The sequence below is a fragment of the Pteropus medius genome, unplaced genomic scaffold (genome assembly GCF_902729225.1).
Source record: "Pteropus medius unplaced genomic scaffold, Ma_sr-lr_union100, whole genome shotgun sequence".
NCBI lineage: Eukaryota > Metazoa > Chordata > Mammalia > Chiroptera > Pteropodidae > Pteropus > Pteropus medius.
In genome coordinates, this window is record NW_024342473.1 from 14,632,379 (window position 1) to 14,645,693 (window position 13,315).

General features: G+C 42.3%; 1 long non-coding RNA gene across 1 annotated transcript; it reads left to right on the plus strand.

Annotated features, from left to right (window-relative positions):
- The first annotated feature begins 3,570 nt into the window (after nucleotides 1-3,570).
- Nucleotides 3,571-11,049, plus strand: LOC120604556 (uncharacterized). The gene is made up of 2 exons (XR_005653369.1): nucleotides 3,571-5,800; nucleotides 9,959-11,049. It is a non-coding gene; the product is annotated as an uncharacterized LOC120604556 (long non-coding RNA).
- Nucleotides 11,050-13,315: the final 2,266 nt, after the last annotated feature.

Below are 13,315 nucleotides of genomic sequence, written 5' to 3' on the forward strand. Positions count from 1 at the left end.
TGAATATTGAATAAGATAACCTACGCAAAGTCCGTTGAACTAGTAAGAGCTTAGGGTTGGCAGTCCGAAAGCAGGGTCTAGGGCACAACTTTTGAAGACATGTTTTCATACTTTCCACAATATAAAAAAAATCAAGAGCTTGTATCAAAGACGGGTGTGTGCAGCCTTTGGTGCCTCCTCTGTCTGGCATATAGTTGTTCTTTTCTCTTCTTTTTAATGACTTGGTCCCCTCCACCAATAATCTACCAAGGCCTTTTTAATTTCTTGAGTGACAGGAGTGTCTTACGTTTTAATGAGGTGACTCTTTTTTTTTTTTTCCTTGCATAAATTTGAGGTGACTCTTAAATTTTGGGTGGGGGCTGGTCACCAGAAAGACCAAGTCATGATCAGAAGCTTGGAACTTTAAGACCCACCCTTGTTCTCCAGTGAGGGCAGGAACCTGGGAATGAAGTTAATAATTGACCATGCCTACATGATGAAATCTTTGTAATAATCCCAACAGTACGGGCTTTAGGGAGTTTCTGGGTTGCTGAAGACATCTACATGCTGGGTGGGTGACACACCTTAACTTCACGGGCATAGAAACTCCTGCACTTGGAACCCCTCTGGGCCTTGCCCTTCATATCTCTTCATCTGACTGTTTGGTCATAACTTTTATTATATCCTTTATAATAAACCAGCAAATAGGTTTCCTTGAGTTCTGTGAGCTATGCTAGCAAATTGCTGAACCTGAGGAGGGGTCATGGGAACCCTGATTTATAGTTGGTCAGTTAGAAGTACCTGAAGTGGGGACAGCCTTGTGTGACTGAGCTCTTAATCTGTGGGATCTCATGCTAACTCTAAGTAGACACTGTTGAAAGTGATTAAAATTGTTGGACACCCAGCTGGTGTCAGAGAATTGCCTTATGGGTGGACGACCCACACATCTGGTGTCACAAGTATTGTGAATGTGGTAGCCCTTCGATTTTATGACTCTGGGGAAATTCAAAGTTTCTTTACATCAGGAAAATATTGGGGATCCTTTGTTTAAAGATATTTTATGACATACACTAAATACACTAGGAAAACAAGGAGATGGAAAAATTCACCAGGGCAGGCAGAGTGAGAGCCTGCTGCCATGTGTTACCTCTCCTCTGTTTACTTCTTGAAGGAGGAGTTGACTTTTAAATTCTCACCAGTAATTCATACGATGGCCAAAAGCCTCCCATGCTGCCATTGGCAGTACCCTGCTGTGACACTGTGACTAAGGCGAGAAGGGAAAATGGAGCTTTGAGGCTCATACTGTTGAGATCAACAAAATCCTTTTGGCAAATCCAGTAAAATCATGAATTGAGAGAGCGAAGGGAAACCCCAACTTTCAGACTGAGATCAGATCTCATCAATTCTCCCTACTGGGAGGTGACGTCTAACTCTAAAATCAATGTGCTGCCAACTTAGCCCAAGTTCACTTTTCTTGATGTAGACCAGCTGCAAACCCAGAAGTTTGGGGAGAGTCCATGTGGGGGACTGAATGAGCGCCAAAATGACAATCCCACATTTACCAATAAACTTGAAGGAGGGGGAGGGGAGGAATGAAAGAAATACCAATTCTGGAATTCCTATCCTTACCTGATTTCACCCCCTACTCTTTGCAGTATGGAAACCACTTAGTTGCAGAGAGATGATTTCCCAGTCATATTGTTGGGAGTAGTCAGAGTAAATCACTTCCTTATCCACCCTTGGGAAAAGTCTCTCTCTTGCTTGGATATCATAATTCAAACAGTCTGCTTCCAGTGAGCTGAGACTGAGATTAAGCATGGCGTGCACCAGTGCTGAGGCCTGAGCCCCAAGAATTATGAGCAAGAAGACAAAATAAAGAGGAGGGGATTCTGGAGGTGATTCAGTGCCTGCTTCAGACAAACTTGACCCCCAAAACTCAGAGAGAGAACATTTGCATTTTTTAACCTAAAAAATTAAGTAGAAATATACAAAATATTTAAAATATAATTTTATTCATAAGATTTCTATTTAGATATAACTTCCTATAGGGAGTTTCACTCCCTCACTAAAATTAGATTATATCTAGTAATTTTTGTAAAAAGTACTGGAATAAATTGATGAGATAAGTATAAGAGGACAAACAGCCTCCTTTTCAAGTAGGGAGTCAACAAACTTGTTTTCTGTAAAGGGCCAGATAGTAAATATTTTAGACTCTGTCATAGTTATTCAACTCTATCACGGTAATTGAGTAAAAGCAGCCATGGACATCACATAAGGGAATGATTGTGGTTGTGTTCCAATACAACTGAAATTTGAATTTCATGTAACTTTCACATATCATGAACTATGATTTTTCTTTTGAGTTTTTTGCCAACCATTAAAAAATGTAAAACCATTTTTAGCTCTCAGGTTGTATGATAACAGGTTGTGGGTTAATTTGGTCCGTAAGAGATGGTGTGCCTGGTTTAGAAAATTCTCAAGGCAAATATGCAATGAAGGCAAAGCTTTGTTCCTGGTTAATGCAATACTTGCCCTATCGCTCTGGCATTTTAAAGTATGACAAGTGGGTAAGAAAAATGAAAGTCAAAGAGATTTTTAAGACAGGAATTTCAAGAAGAGTAAGGGAAAATATTTGAAGAAGGTCCCTAATTGTCACCTTGTAAACAACTACTGACTTTACCTTGAGGCAGAATGAATTTTACCTTTATCAAATTCAACAGACTTTTGCTGACCTCTATTATATTCCGGGAATACACCCTAAGTGCAAAGATGGTGAAAACAGTCCCTGCCCTCTGGATAGGTGACAACTACTATTAAATAATGACGGGTCCTTACCATTTAGGAACAGGATTCAATCATTTATTGATTAAAACATTTTTAAGCACTTAGTATATGCCAGGTCTTGGGTTCGGTGCCAGACATTCCGAGATATATAAATTCTGAAGACTTTTCTGGTATGTGACTTTCTTTCTCACTTTCGTTTTGTTACCTTGTTTTCTTGAGGGAAAAATAGAGGCACAGAGGCTCAAGCTGGCTGTCCCAGATGGAATATGAAAGAGGGAAACCAAAGTGTGACTAGTATTGGCCTTAGCAGGACTGGGACTAGGGCAAGGCGAATAAGGCCTCTAGGGTGCAAAGGAGGCATTCAGGTTAAGTATTTGCATGACCTTGAGAATGAGCACCTCCTTGAATTTTGCATCCTACTGCTTCACTTGCCTCCCCCTAGTCCTGGCTGGTGCCTCAGCTCTTTCTCAGGACTGCTGTGGTCCTGGTGGGGCTGGAGTGGGCAACTGTGGGTTTGGGCTACTTCATGCTAATGTCCTCCTCCTAAGATATCCCTATGTGCTGGTGAGAAATTACTTCTTTCTCATTGTATAGTCTTGTGGAACTACCGACGGGCCTCACCCGCCAGAGCCTAGGTTGGTGTGGGCGTCACATGTTCCTTCCTAGACTGTGACTCCTGAGCTGAATAAGTTGGTTTCTGTTCCTTTCATCACCTGCATGAAAGCCACAGTCTTTCTGAGGAATGCCAACATTAAATACCAAGTCAAACCTCAGAGCCAGAGCCCAGCTACTCCAAGTACGACCCACAGATCAGCAGCACTGGCACCGCCCGGAGCTGGTAAGAAATGCAGAACCACAAGCCTGCCCAGACCACAGTCAGACTCTGCGTGTTGATGAGATGCCCAAGTAATTCCTGTGCTCACTTAAGTGCAGGAAGCACTAGTCGACACCTTTCCCCCTACCTTCCTACCACTGTGTGTTCACGGCTGCTGCCCTTGAGCTTCACAACCACAGGGGCCTGGGAAAGTGTCCTTTCCTGGAAATGCATGCCTTGCTGAAACTCAAGGAGGCTCAGGGCTGGCCCTGCCCTTCCCAGACAGGCCTCGCTCCCTGAGGACTCCTCAGCCCAGGGCTTCTCAGATACACTCACCTGGTCCCTAGAAAAAAATTAGGCACTCATTTTAGAAAACGATGACAGCTACCACTCTTTTGAGGCCCCTTCCCTTTAAAAAGTTTGGGAGTAGTAGAGGCAGGAGACTCAAGAGGCTACTTCAAATGGTAAAGTTTCCCTGCAAAGTTCCTCAGGCTACTATGGGGTGGTGGGGGATGGTGATGGTCCTTTTTTAAAGAAGGGACTTGCTCTGTCTTCCTTTAAGAAGAAGCAAGGAGTGAACAAAATGCGTTAACAATCTTGATATTTACTGAGAGCCTGCTGTATGCCAGGCCCTTTTATTCTTTAAAACAACCATAAAGGACAGGCTTTTCCAGAGAAGGAAACCGAAATTCAGAGATGCCAAGTAACTTGCCTCAGATTCCCCAGCTGTTAGCTGAGGAGAACCAGGGACTGAACCCAGGATGTATCAGTGCTGCAGACTCACAAAAACACATGGAGCATAAGGTACAACTGTGGTCGGCGTTTGCCCCAGGAGAGCAGTGGTGGTGGTGATGAAGGCTCCGGGTGTGGATGTGTGTAAATGTAGGTTGGGGGCAGGTGGGCCAGGGTCCTCAGGAGACTCAAAGGCACAAGCAAGAAGCTAGCAGAGTTGCCCAGCACTTCATGATGGTGGGCCATGACACAGTCTGCTTAAGATATTCTTCACACATTTTTTAATTCAAACTAAAATTTAAAAATTCACTGTGAAATAAGTGGAAGTAAGACCAAGGATATTCAGATTTTCCCAGAGATGACTTCTTCAATACTTTTTTTGGTAAAAATATAAAATATTAAATTGTATTTTTTTCTCATTCTTCTGGGTGTCCTGCTTTTGCCGATGCACTCAGTACACAGCCCTGTAGGATCCAGCTCTGAGGCTGAAAGATGCTCACCCAGCTACATGGAAGTGGTGGTGAGATTATCTGTAAGACCAGCTGAGTGCAGCATGGTTAGGGAGGTGGGGATGCTGAAAACTCAAGTGAGTCACTGCTCTAAGGATTTTTGGAGTGCTTGCTATCCCCATTCCTGGGCTGTGAGTCAAGAATGTAATTGAAGCCCCAGGACAATGAAGCGTGAAAGGAAAGATGTTCCCTGGTGTCAGATACCCTGGCCAACCAGATCCGAAAGCACAGAGCAGGTGCTTGGCTTTTGTTCATGCTTGGCTTTTGTTCTTGGCGCTAGCTGGGTCCCTGTGCCTGGCCCCACACCCAGACCTCTCTAGACAAAAGCCGCAGCTACAAAGCTCCAGCTCCTGCCTCTGCTGGCACATCCAGGACCTGCTGTGACTGACAATAGCCTGCTTCCTCTTGCTGACCCCTTGTTTCAAGGCTCGAGATTCAGAGGCAGGAGCCACATCCCAACAGAGAAAACCATGAAGCAGAACCTCAGACATTAAGGATCTATCTCACTAGGGAAGATGAAGATATTATTATTGTCTGAAGAAAACTTTAAAGTGACCCAGGTAACCATCTGGTGTCTGGGAATAGGATCAACAACCAGGTGAGCTGGGTATTCATAGTGTCATTGAGAAGTCCCTGGGAAACCAAACCCAGACACCAAAGTCCATCATGCACTGGTGGAGACACAGACCTGGGCACTCTTGACTAGATGCCAAGGGGAGACGGGTCCCAGATAGCCAGTGATGGTTGGTCATTCCCTCCGTCATTCAGCATCTACTCAGGCCCCTCCCTACTGGAGAGGGGCTGTTATTACGGTTCACCAACACTGGATTTTAGTCCCGAAAGGTGATGAAGCCTTGCTTCCTTGTGATTTCACAGGGAAGATCCAACTAGGCTGGCTATCTGGCCTTGAACCATCCTGATGAAATGAACATCAGAGACAGCCTGGAAGGAGCAAAGACAGCACCATATGGCAGCCTCACAGGTGACTATAGATGAGACAAGGGGAAGCCTTTTCTCTGAAGCCTAGGGAGGGTGGCTATCAGGGCTGATTGCAAGGATGTAAGACTCAGGCATGTTTAAACAATAACACGACAAAAGAAGTTGTCTATCATTGAGAGTTTGCTGTGCCAGGTACTCTACTAAAAATTTTATATGCAAAACTCAATAATACCCTGAATGGAGGTACTGTTATCATCCCCATTTTGCAGGTGGAGTAAGGAAGTTAAGTAGCTTACTCACAGCTATATGACCAGTAAGTAAGTGGCAGAAGTGGCTTTCAAATTCTGGTTTTACTACAAAGCCTGAGAATTTAACCGCTATCCCAGACTGTGTCCTTCGCAGTGCAGTTTAAGCTTCTTTTATCTCTTCTTCCTTCTATCACAGTTTATTACCCATAATTAAGGGTCTTCTCAAAACTGAGGCAAGAATGGCCCTGGGCTGTAACACACATCCACTGTTCACTTTTATTAGCTCTGGGTCTAGACATGGGGTACAGGAAAGAGCAGGGTGGCTGCTGTGAAAGCATCTCTTAAAGTTTAAGTTCTTGTGTTTTTGTTATTAGGAGGAGGAAAAGGAGAAAGAGATAACATGTAGAGCTAGATTTCTTAAAGGCCTCTATTTCAACCAGTTTTGAGAAAGTGTTCTCTGCTTCTTTTTTAAGAACCCGAAGCCTGTAGATCAAATGGGCTGTTCAGTCCAGGCTGGAGCATGAATCACTACAGAGTTAAAAGAGTTTAGCACGATATCTAGGGTATGCCTGAGTGTAAAAGAAACAGCTTTTTTTTTTTTTTCAAGTGTATATTTTCATTTCCTATGATTCGGAAAATCTCCAAAGTACAAAGAATTTATGTCAGTCCTAGTTGTGAGAGCAACAAATCAGAAACCACTCAAAGGATCAAAAATGGGAGAATAAAAAATTATGGCATATTAACCAGAGTGAGTATCATATAATGATACCATGAAAGTTAGTTTAGCATCATAGGAAGGTGTTATGCAAAAGTTTTTGAATAAAAAAATCAAGTTTGAATAAAAAGTTCTGTACATATACACATGGGCAGAACACATGGAAAATATTTTGTGGCGGTGAGATTGTGAGTGACCTTTTCCTTTATAGATTTTCTCTATTGTTTTTATAACGTTTTGTGACAAATAAAAAACTCAAAATGTATACAATTATATGGTGGTTTGTACCTTAAGTGTGCGTTTTGGCTTAATTACCTTGCAACCCTATATCCACATGTGGCAAAGAGCTTCTCATTTGAACTTGCAAACTGTTGCACGTAATTTACATATTCCTTTAAATATATAACATATACTTATTGCTGTTACACAAATTGGAATTAATCCTTCAGGTTAGGGTCGTTATGCCTTTTTATCAGTAATACTTTATGTTCCTTGGGTGGGATCCCAAACTAGAAAAGCAAAAGGAGAGCGCCCAGCCCCCAGCAGTTCCTATCAATACAGTAATGAAACCCAGCTCTCTCTGGCACACCGCCTCGGTTTTCAGCTTTCCTGGAAGGCTGGAAAATGGATTCCTTGGGGATCCCCAGGGCTCCTAACCCATTAAGAAGGCTGAAGTCTGGCAACTCCAGCAGATCAGGTCACTGTCTTCTCTAAGGACCACAAGAAAGAGCACTGGGGAGGCTTCCCATAGAAGAAATGAATGTTGGTGGCAACTCTCATTCACTTGCTTTCCCAGAAATCAAAGGTTCCCTTCAGACTTCCCTAGTGGAGTAGAAAGCAGATTTTATAGTCTCTAAGGGTCTATGTGATTATCTGTATTCTACTCTTTGCTCTAAAGATTGAGAGATGCTCTAGGGCAGCGGTCCCCAACATTTTTGGTACCAGGAACTGGTTCTCCTATGAGAATCTAATGCCTGATGATCTGAGGTGGTGCTGAGGCAGTGATGCTAGCACTCAGGAGAGGCTGCAAACACAGATGAAGCTTCACTAGCTCACCTGCCGCTCACCTTCTGCTGTGCTGCCCAGTTCCTAACAAGCCACAGACTGGTACCAGTCTATGGTCCAGGGACAGGGGTCCCCTGCTCTAGGGGGAAAGGTAAAAGCAAAGGTATAGTAAGACCAAAAATTAAAAAAAGAAAAATTAAATGGCATAAGACAAGGAGTGGGGAGTGGGTAAGAGCGGAGAATTTAAAAATTAAGTCCAGCAGAAAAAATACCTACAATAAAGAACACAAAACTTGGTGGCCAGAGTAAATAGCAAAACCAAAGCATTTATAAACGAGCAGAGATCTTGTTTCTAAGGTTTGAGAAGTAAAGGTGAGTTGTGAACTGCCTGTAGCTTGAGTACTGAGAAAATTATACAGCTTGCCTAAGTGAGCCTTTTCCAGTTAAAAAATCTTCTAGGAAAGGGACATAATGTCTGTTTCGAATGCATTCCTGTATCATTTACTCTCAATTTACCATGCAATCATCTTATTATTTTTAATGTGTGTGCATTGCTTACTCTAGATTACAGACTCCTTGAGGGCAAGAAGTCTATTTTATGCTTTTCCTATATTGTCCTACAATCCCCAACCTATAGTCCCTAAAATAATAATGTGTGCTTAAGTAGAAATATTTTTAGTCTCATAGGCCGATTCATGTATAATCTTAATTGTCACATATTCTCTAGTTACTGGGAGACGATATGAAAGCCCTTTCTGTATTTAAGAGAAAGAGAGCGGAGCAAGGGGTTCAAGAAATAAAAAATTGTAGCCAGAGCGGGAAGAGAGAACACAAGCCAGAAACAGTAGACATTCTGGATAGGAGTTTTCAAGCAGAAGATTAGTGATTGAAAAGATGTGAGCAGTTTTGCCAGAATCTGAGACTAGAAACACTTCACCAAGGCACATTTTCTTTACATTTAGTACATTCCTATTCCTGGGCCAATTGTTCTGCCTTGTTCCTTTTTAATTTCTTGGGAAAGTGCTAAGGCAGACAATCTTGGAGTGTTCTAGAAAGGGGTAATTTCTGAGAACATAGTAGGAAGCCAAATCAAAGAATGAGAGTCTTAAAGCTGAATAAGCCAACAGTTAATCAAGTCCTGGCTGGGTTCCAAAATACATCTATGCTAGCCATCCCTGTGAAGCCAGCACCCACCTTAAAAATGAAAATGAAGAACCCTACTGCCCAAGTGCTGAGTCACAATTCCAATATGCTGATCGCTGGGCTTTTAGCAATAATATTTAACTGCTTTGAGACAGTGACAGGGCTCACTTCAGATAATGGTATTGAAGGGGTTCAGAATGGGCCTTCCCAGGAAGTGACACTTTGGCACATAAATTATTTTGAACTGAAGGCAATCGACACCCTATGAGCTCATGAGACACTTACCTTTCCCTTAAAGGATTTAAATTTGGGCCTTTCCCATAATAAGAGTTATTACTAGAGATAACTTTTTGATTTATCTATAAGGCAGGGCAAATATCTAATTACTAAACATCTGCTCTTCTTACCAACCTATGAATGACCTACCACCCCTCTGAAGCCCTAATGTGCCTTACCTCAGAATGCCATATATACCTCATTTTAACCTTCTGTCCCTGAACCTCTCCTGTATGTGGAGTCTCTGACTCTCTCATCATGTATGTGAAGTTCCCATATATACATATATAATTAAGTTTGGTTACTTTTCTCTTGTTAATCTGTCTCATGTAGGTATATTATTAGACTAACCAAAAGAACCTTGAAGGGTAAAGTTGCTTCTTCCCCAAGTGTCTTTGACCACAGCAATTCAAGTAGTTACTTGGCAATTTGTTTTTACTGTGAAACGTGGTTTTTAAGGAGGAAATGGGCTTGGAATGGTGTGCTGATGCGAGATGTAGTCAGCATCGGAACCCGGTTCATTGGAAGGCCATGGGCCTATGTTATTCCATTGCATGTACCTGGGAGTTTAATACTTGATTTATGAGTCTAAGCAATAAGAGTTCCACTGGAAAGGCAGTATTCCAAATCCTGAGTATTTCATGAGTTGAAAACAGATCAGGACTCACGACTTTCTCGCCCCATCTCTATTCAGCATCCACCCAGAGGGAGCTGACTCCTTCATGCTTCCTGCCCAGCCATGCCCAGCTGGCCCCTTGGGAGAATCATCCCTTGGTCACACACACAAAGGGCTCTTTACCTTTTCCATCATTAGCTTTCCTCTGGAGACAGTGGATACTGAAGCTGTTGCCAAGCGGTTCCTCAAGAATGAACAAGGGCTGACCTGCCTTCATTTATGTCTGTGGCAAGACCTACGAGCAAGATTCCATATTCTGTCAGCTGACTCGGCAACACATACAAATGCAGTTTGAGAATGAAGCAACAGAAACATATTTTCAAGGGCTGGTGTTTTGCTTAAAAATGAAATTTGAATCTATCAGAGATATTCTTCACCTCCTGTGTACAGGTGACTATCAACTCCGGAATTGTTACTTCAACATTTGTGTCTGGGCCATTCGTCCGATCAACAAATGTATTTCAAATCTCTTCTATGTATGGGGTGGCATTGTAATGCAATGAATGGTGTGGTCGGGGTGTTACTTTCAGTAACCCTAAGGACCCAATAGGAGGTGGGGAAAGGCTCAGGGCTGAACTGAAAAGGGACTGGAGGAAGAATAAGAGCGAAGGACGACATTCTACACACATCACCTCGTTTTAGTTCCCAGCCCAGTGAGGAAGCATACAAGCATGTGAAGAGGCAAACCATCTATCTCCTTTACGGATAAAAATATTGCTGCTCTAATGGTAAAATTAACCTAGGGCACACAATGAGTGGTGGAGCAGGATTTGAAGCTGGCCTCTCTGGTTTCCAAGACTCACACTGGGCTGCTTGCCCCACATGGGAGCTGAACTCCATAGGGTTGAACTCAACTAACCAAATGACTTTGTGCATGCAAGCCAATAAACCTCTCTGGGCCTCGGTGAGTATAAGCCTTCTTCCAGCTCTGAATCAGCATTTTAGTTAGAGCATCAGCCCTGGCAGGCCCTGATAAGGCCTTGACTCGACTCTTTGTTCTCTGTGGCCTTAGTAAAAGATGGAAATAAAACTCTCACAGGCAGCAGGAACCAGTCTTACCCTCTAGGTCAATGCCCATTTGTCAAAAATTTGGCAAAAGTTTTATTCATATTAGTGAACCATCAACATAGCTTCATTCATTGTTTGACAAACAGAATTTATGACATCTGTTGGAGGAATGTAGCTCTGAAAACTCTCAATGTCAAAAAATATATATGATAGAAAAAACACTTCTTGCACTGCTTGACATTCTTTTCCAAACCCCTGTCTCTAATTCTAGAAATGATGGCTTCCTGAGCACCCCAGTGCTTTTTTAAATTGGAGAATTCAGATTTTTTTTTTCTGTATGTACATCTGACTGCAGACTGAAAAAAAAACACACATCTACAAATCGTGTTGACAAGTTGAAAAAGTGGTTAACATACACTCAAATATTTGTTCAAGTAGAAAAAAAGACATTTCTTTATTCCTGGAGAAGAAAAAAATCAGGCCAAAGCATTAAACTCCAGAGGATACATACCAGCATACACAAAATTTAAATTCTGTTTCTGCTAACAGTATCTTGAGGAGCAGTAAGAAGGGGAATTATTTAATGGCAGTCTCAAAGTTCAGAATGTATCCACATTCTTTCCTTTGAATCCCAGTTAACAGATTGTAGAACTCTCATGACAAATTTAAACATTTTTGGAAGGTGCTTATATTCTTCCCCTTAGCCTTCCTCTGTGGAGTTTCGGTGTTTTACTCTGAACAGGGCAACTTTTCCAGCTGTTCATTCTGAAATCTGGACCTGCTGAATTTCAGGAATGGAATTTAGAGTGTGAATCTTGAATTCTTTCTTTGTACTTCATGGTTTTCTAAATGGTGACCATATCAGCTTCCAGCCTTGGCATTGCCATACTGAAGAGCCCTAATCAATCTCCCCTGACCTCACAGAGCGGCATGTTCGGTTTATCACACTGGCTCAGACCCAAGGAGACAGGGTGCTCTCCCTTTTCTATTTATCAGAGATTAGATAATAATAATTCTTCGAAATGGCATGCCTTATTTATTTCATCTGACCCCTGGGACCTAGGGAAGAAGTTAAACCACCCACTTGTGATCACGTCAGCTGCAAGCTGACTTAACCTACATCTTCCCAGTTTCCTCCCCTCCCAGATGTACCTGCTGCTTCATCTGTTTCTACTTATGTCTAGTAGTTGCTTTTCTTCTGTAAAATGCTGGAAACATTTAAATGGAGGAAGAATCCAAATAGGGCTTTGTAGTTCCACAGGCCCGAGTTTGGAACCTTACCCTACTACTTGTGAGCTATGGAACTATGAGTAGGTTTACTCAGCCTTCCTGAGCCTGTTTCTATATTCGTACAATGGGGATGGATGTGAAGCTGAAGTAACACTTGTCAGTGCCTATTACAGGTTCTGGCATATGGTATCTGAGGATAGCATTAATCATCATTGTCATAATTTGGGGCAAAGTTAAGTGTTGTCCCAGCTTCAAGTTGGATATTAAATACCCTCTGTGGTGGTCTCTGGAGCACACGAAGCAGGTTGAGGACAGCAGCAGTTAATGGTCATCAAGAATGCCCAGGTGCTGTGCTATGTACCTTATTACATGGGTTATACATTTGAGTCTCATGACAATCACATATGAGCTAGGTACTAATCTTTTCTGTATTTCATAGATGAAGAACTTCAGATTTAAGGACTTGACAGGCTAGACAGATAGTGAAGAGGAAGCCAGATCTGGCTCTCAAAGTGAAAAGTGCTGGGTGAGAGAAGTGAAGAAAGGCCTCTATGACTACAGTGAGGTAGAGGCATTTCTTGCCTACTGAGGACTGGCAGGGGTGAGCCTAGGGGTGGTGAAGATGTGAAGATGTGGAAGGTTGAGACCCAGAGTGTTAATTTGTCTTGAGCAGGGGACAGCTTTTCGCAAGCGGAAATTAGAAGTCCAGGCTCCAGACTTTTATGTGGGTTCTTTGCCTTACACCTACTCTTTCTGTGGAGGGAAAATACCTGGTCGAAGGGCTTAGAACAGCTACAGATATTGAATATTTTTCAATAAATAGTACTCGTGCATCCAAACGAATTTTCATTTATTTCAATTCTACTGTGTTGTTTACTTTTCATGAGAATGTCCTTTTTTCTCCTGCAGCACGAGTCTGGCCAACTAATCTTGTAACCTATTTTTATTTGCTTAAAAGTCTTTAAGAGCAACTTATGATATTTTCGGTTTCCAAGTCTGAGAAAATGAAGATGTATTGAATTTAGAACTCACCAAGAGTTAGAAAGCAGAAAATCACAAAGACCCCTTAAAGCAATACCTTTAAGTAAAAATCACACTGCTGGGGGACAGTTTTAGTGCACTAACCTACAATTTGTTGATGTGTGTGCATGCCACTGCTGAAGACTTAGCTAATATTTGGGGGGTGGGGGGAGGGGAGGAGAAAGCTAACTAACCTAAACCAGTAAAACTACTATAAAAGGTCTCTAGTATGTGCAG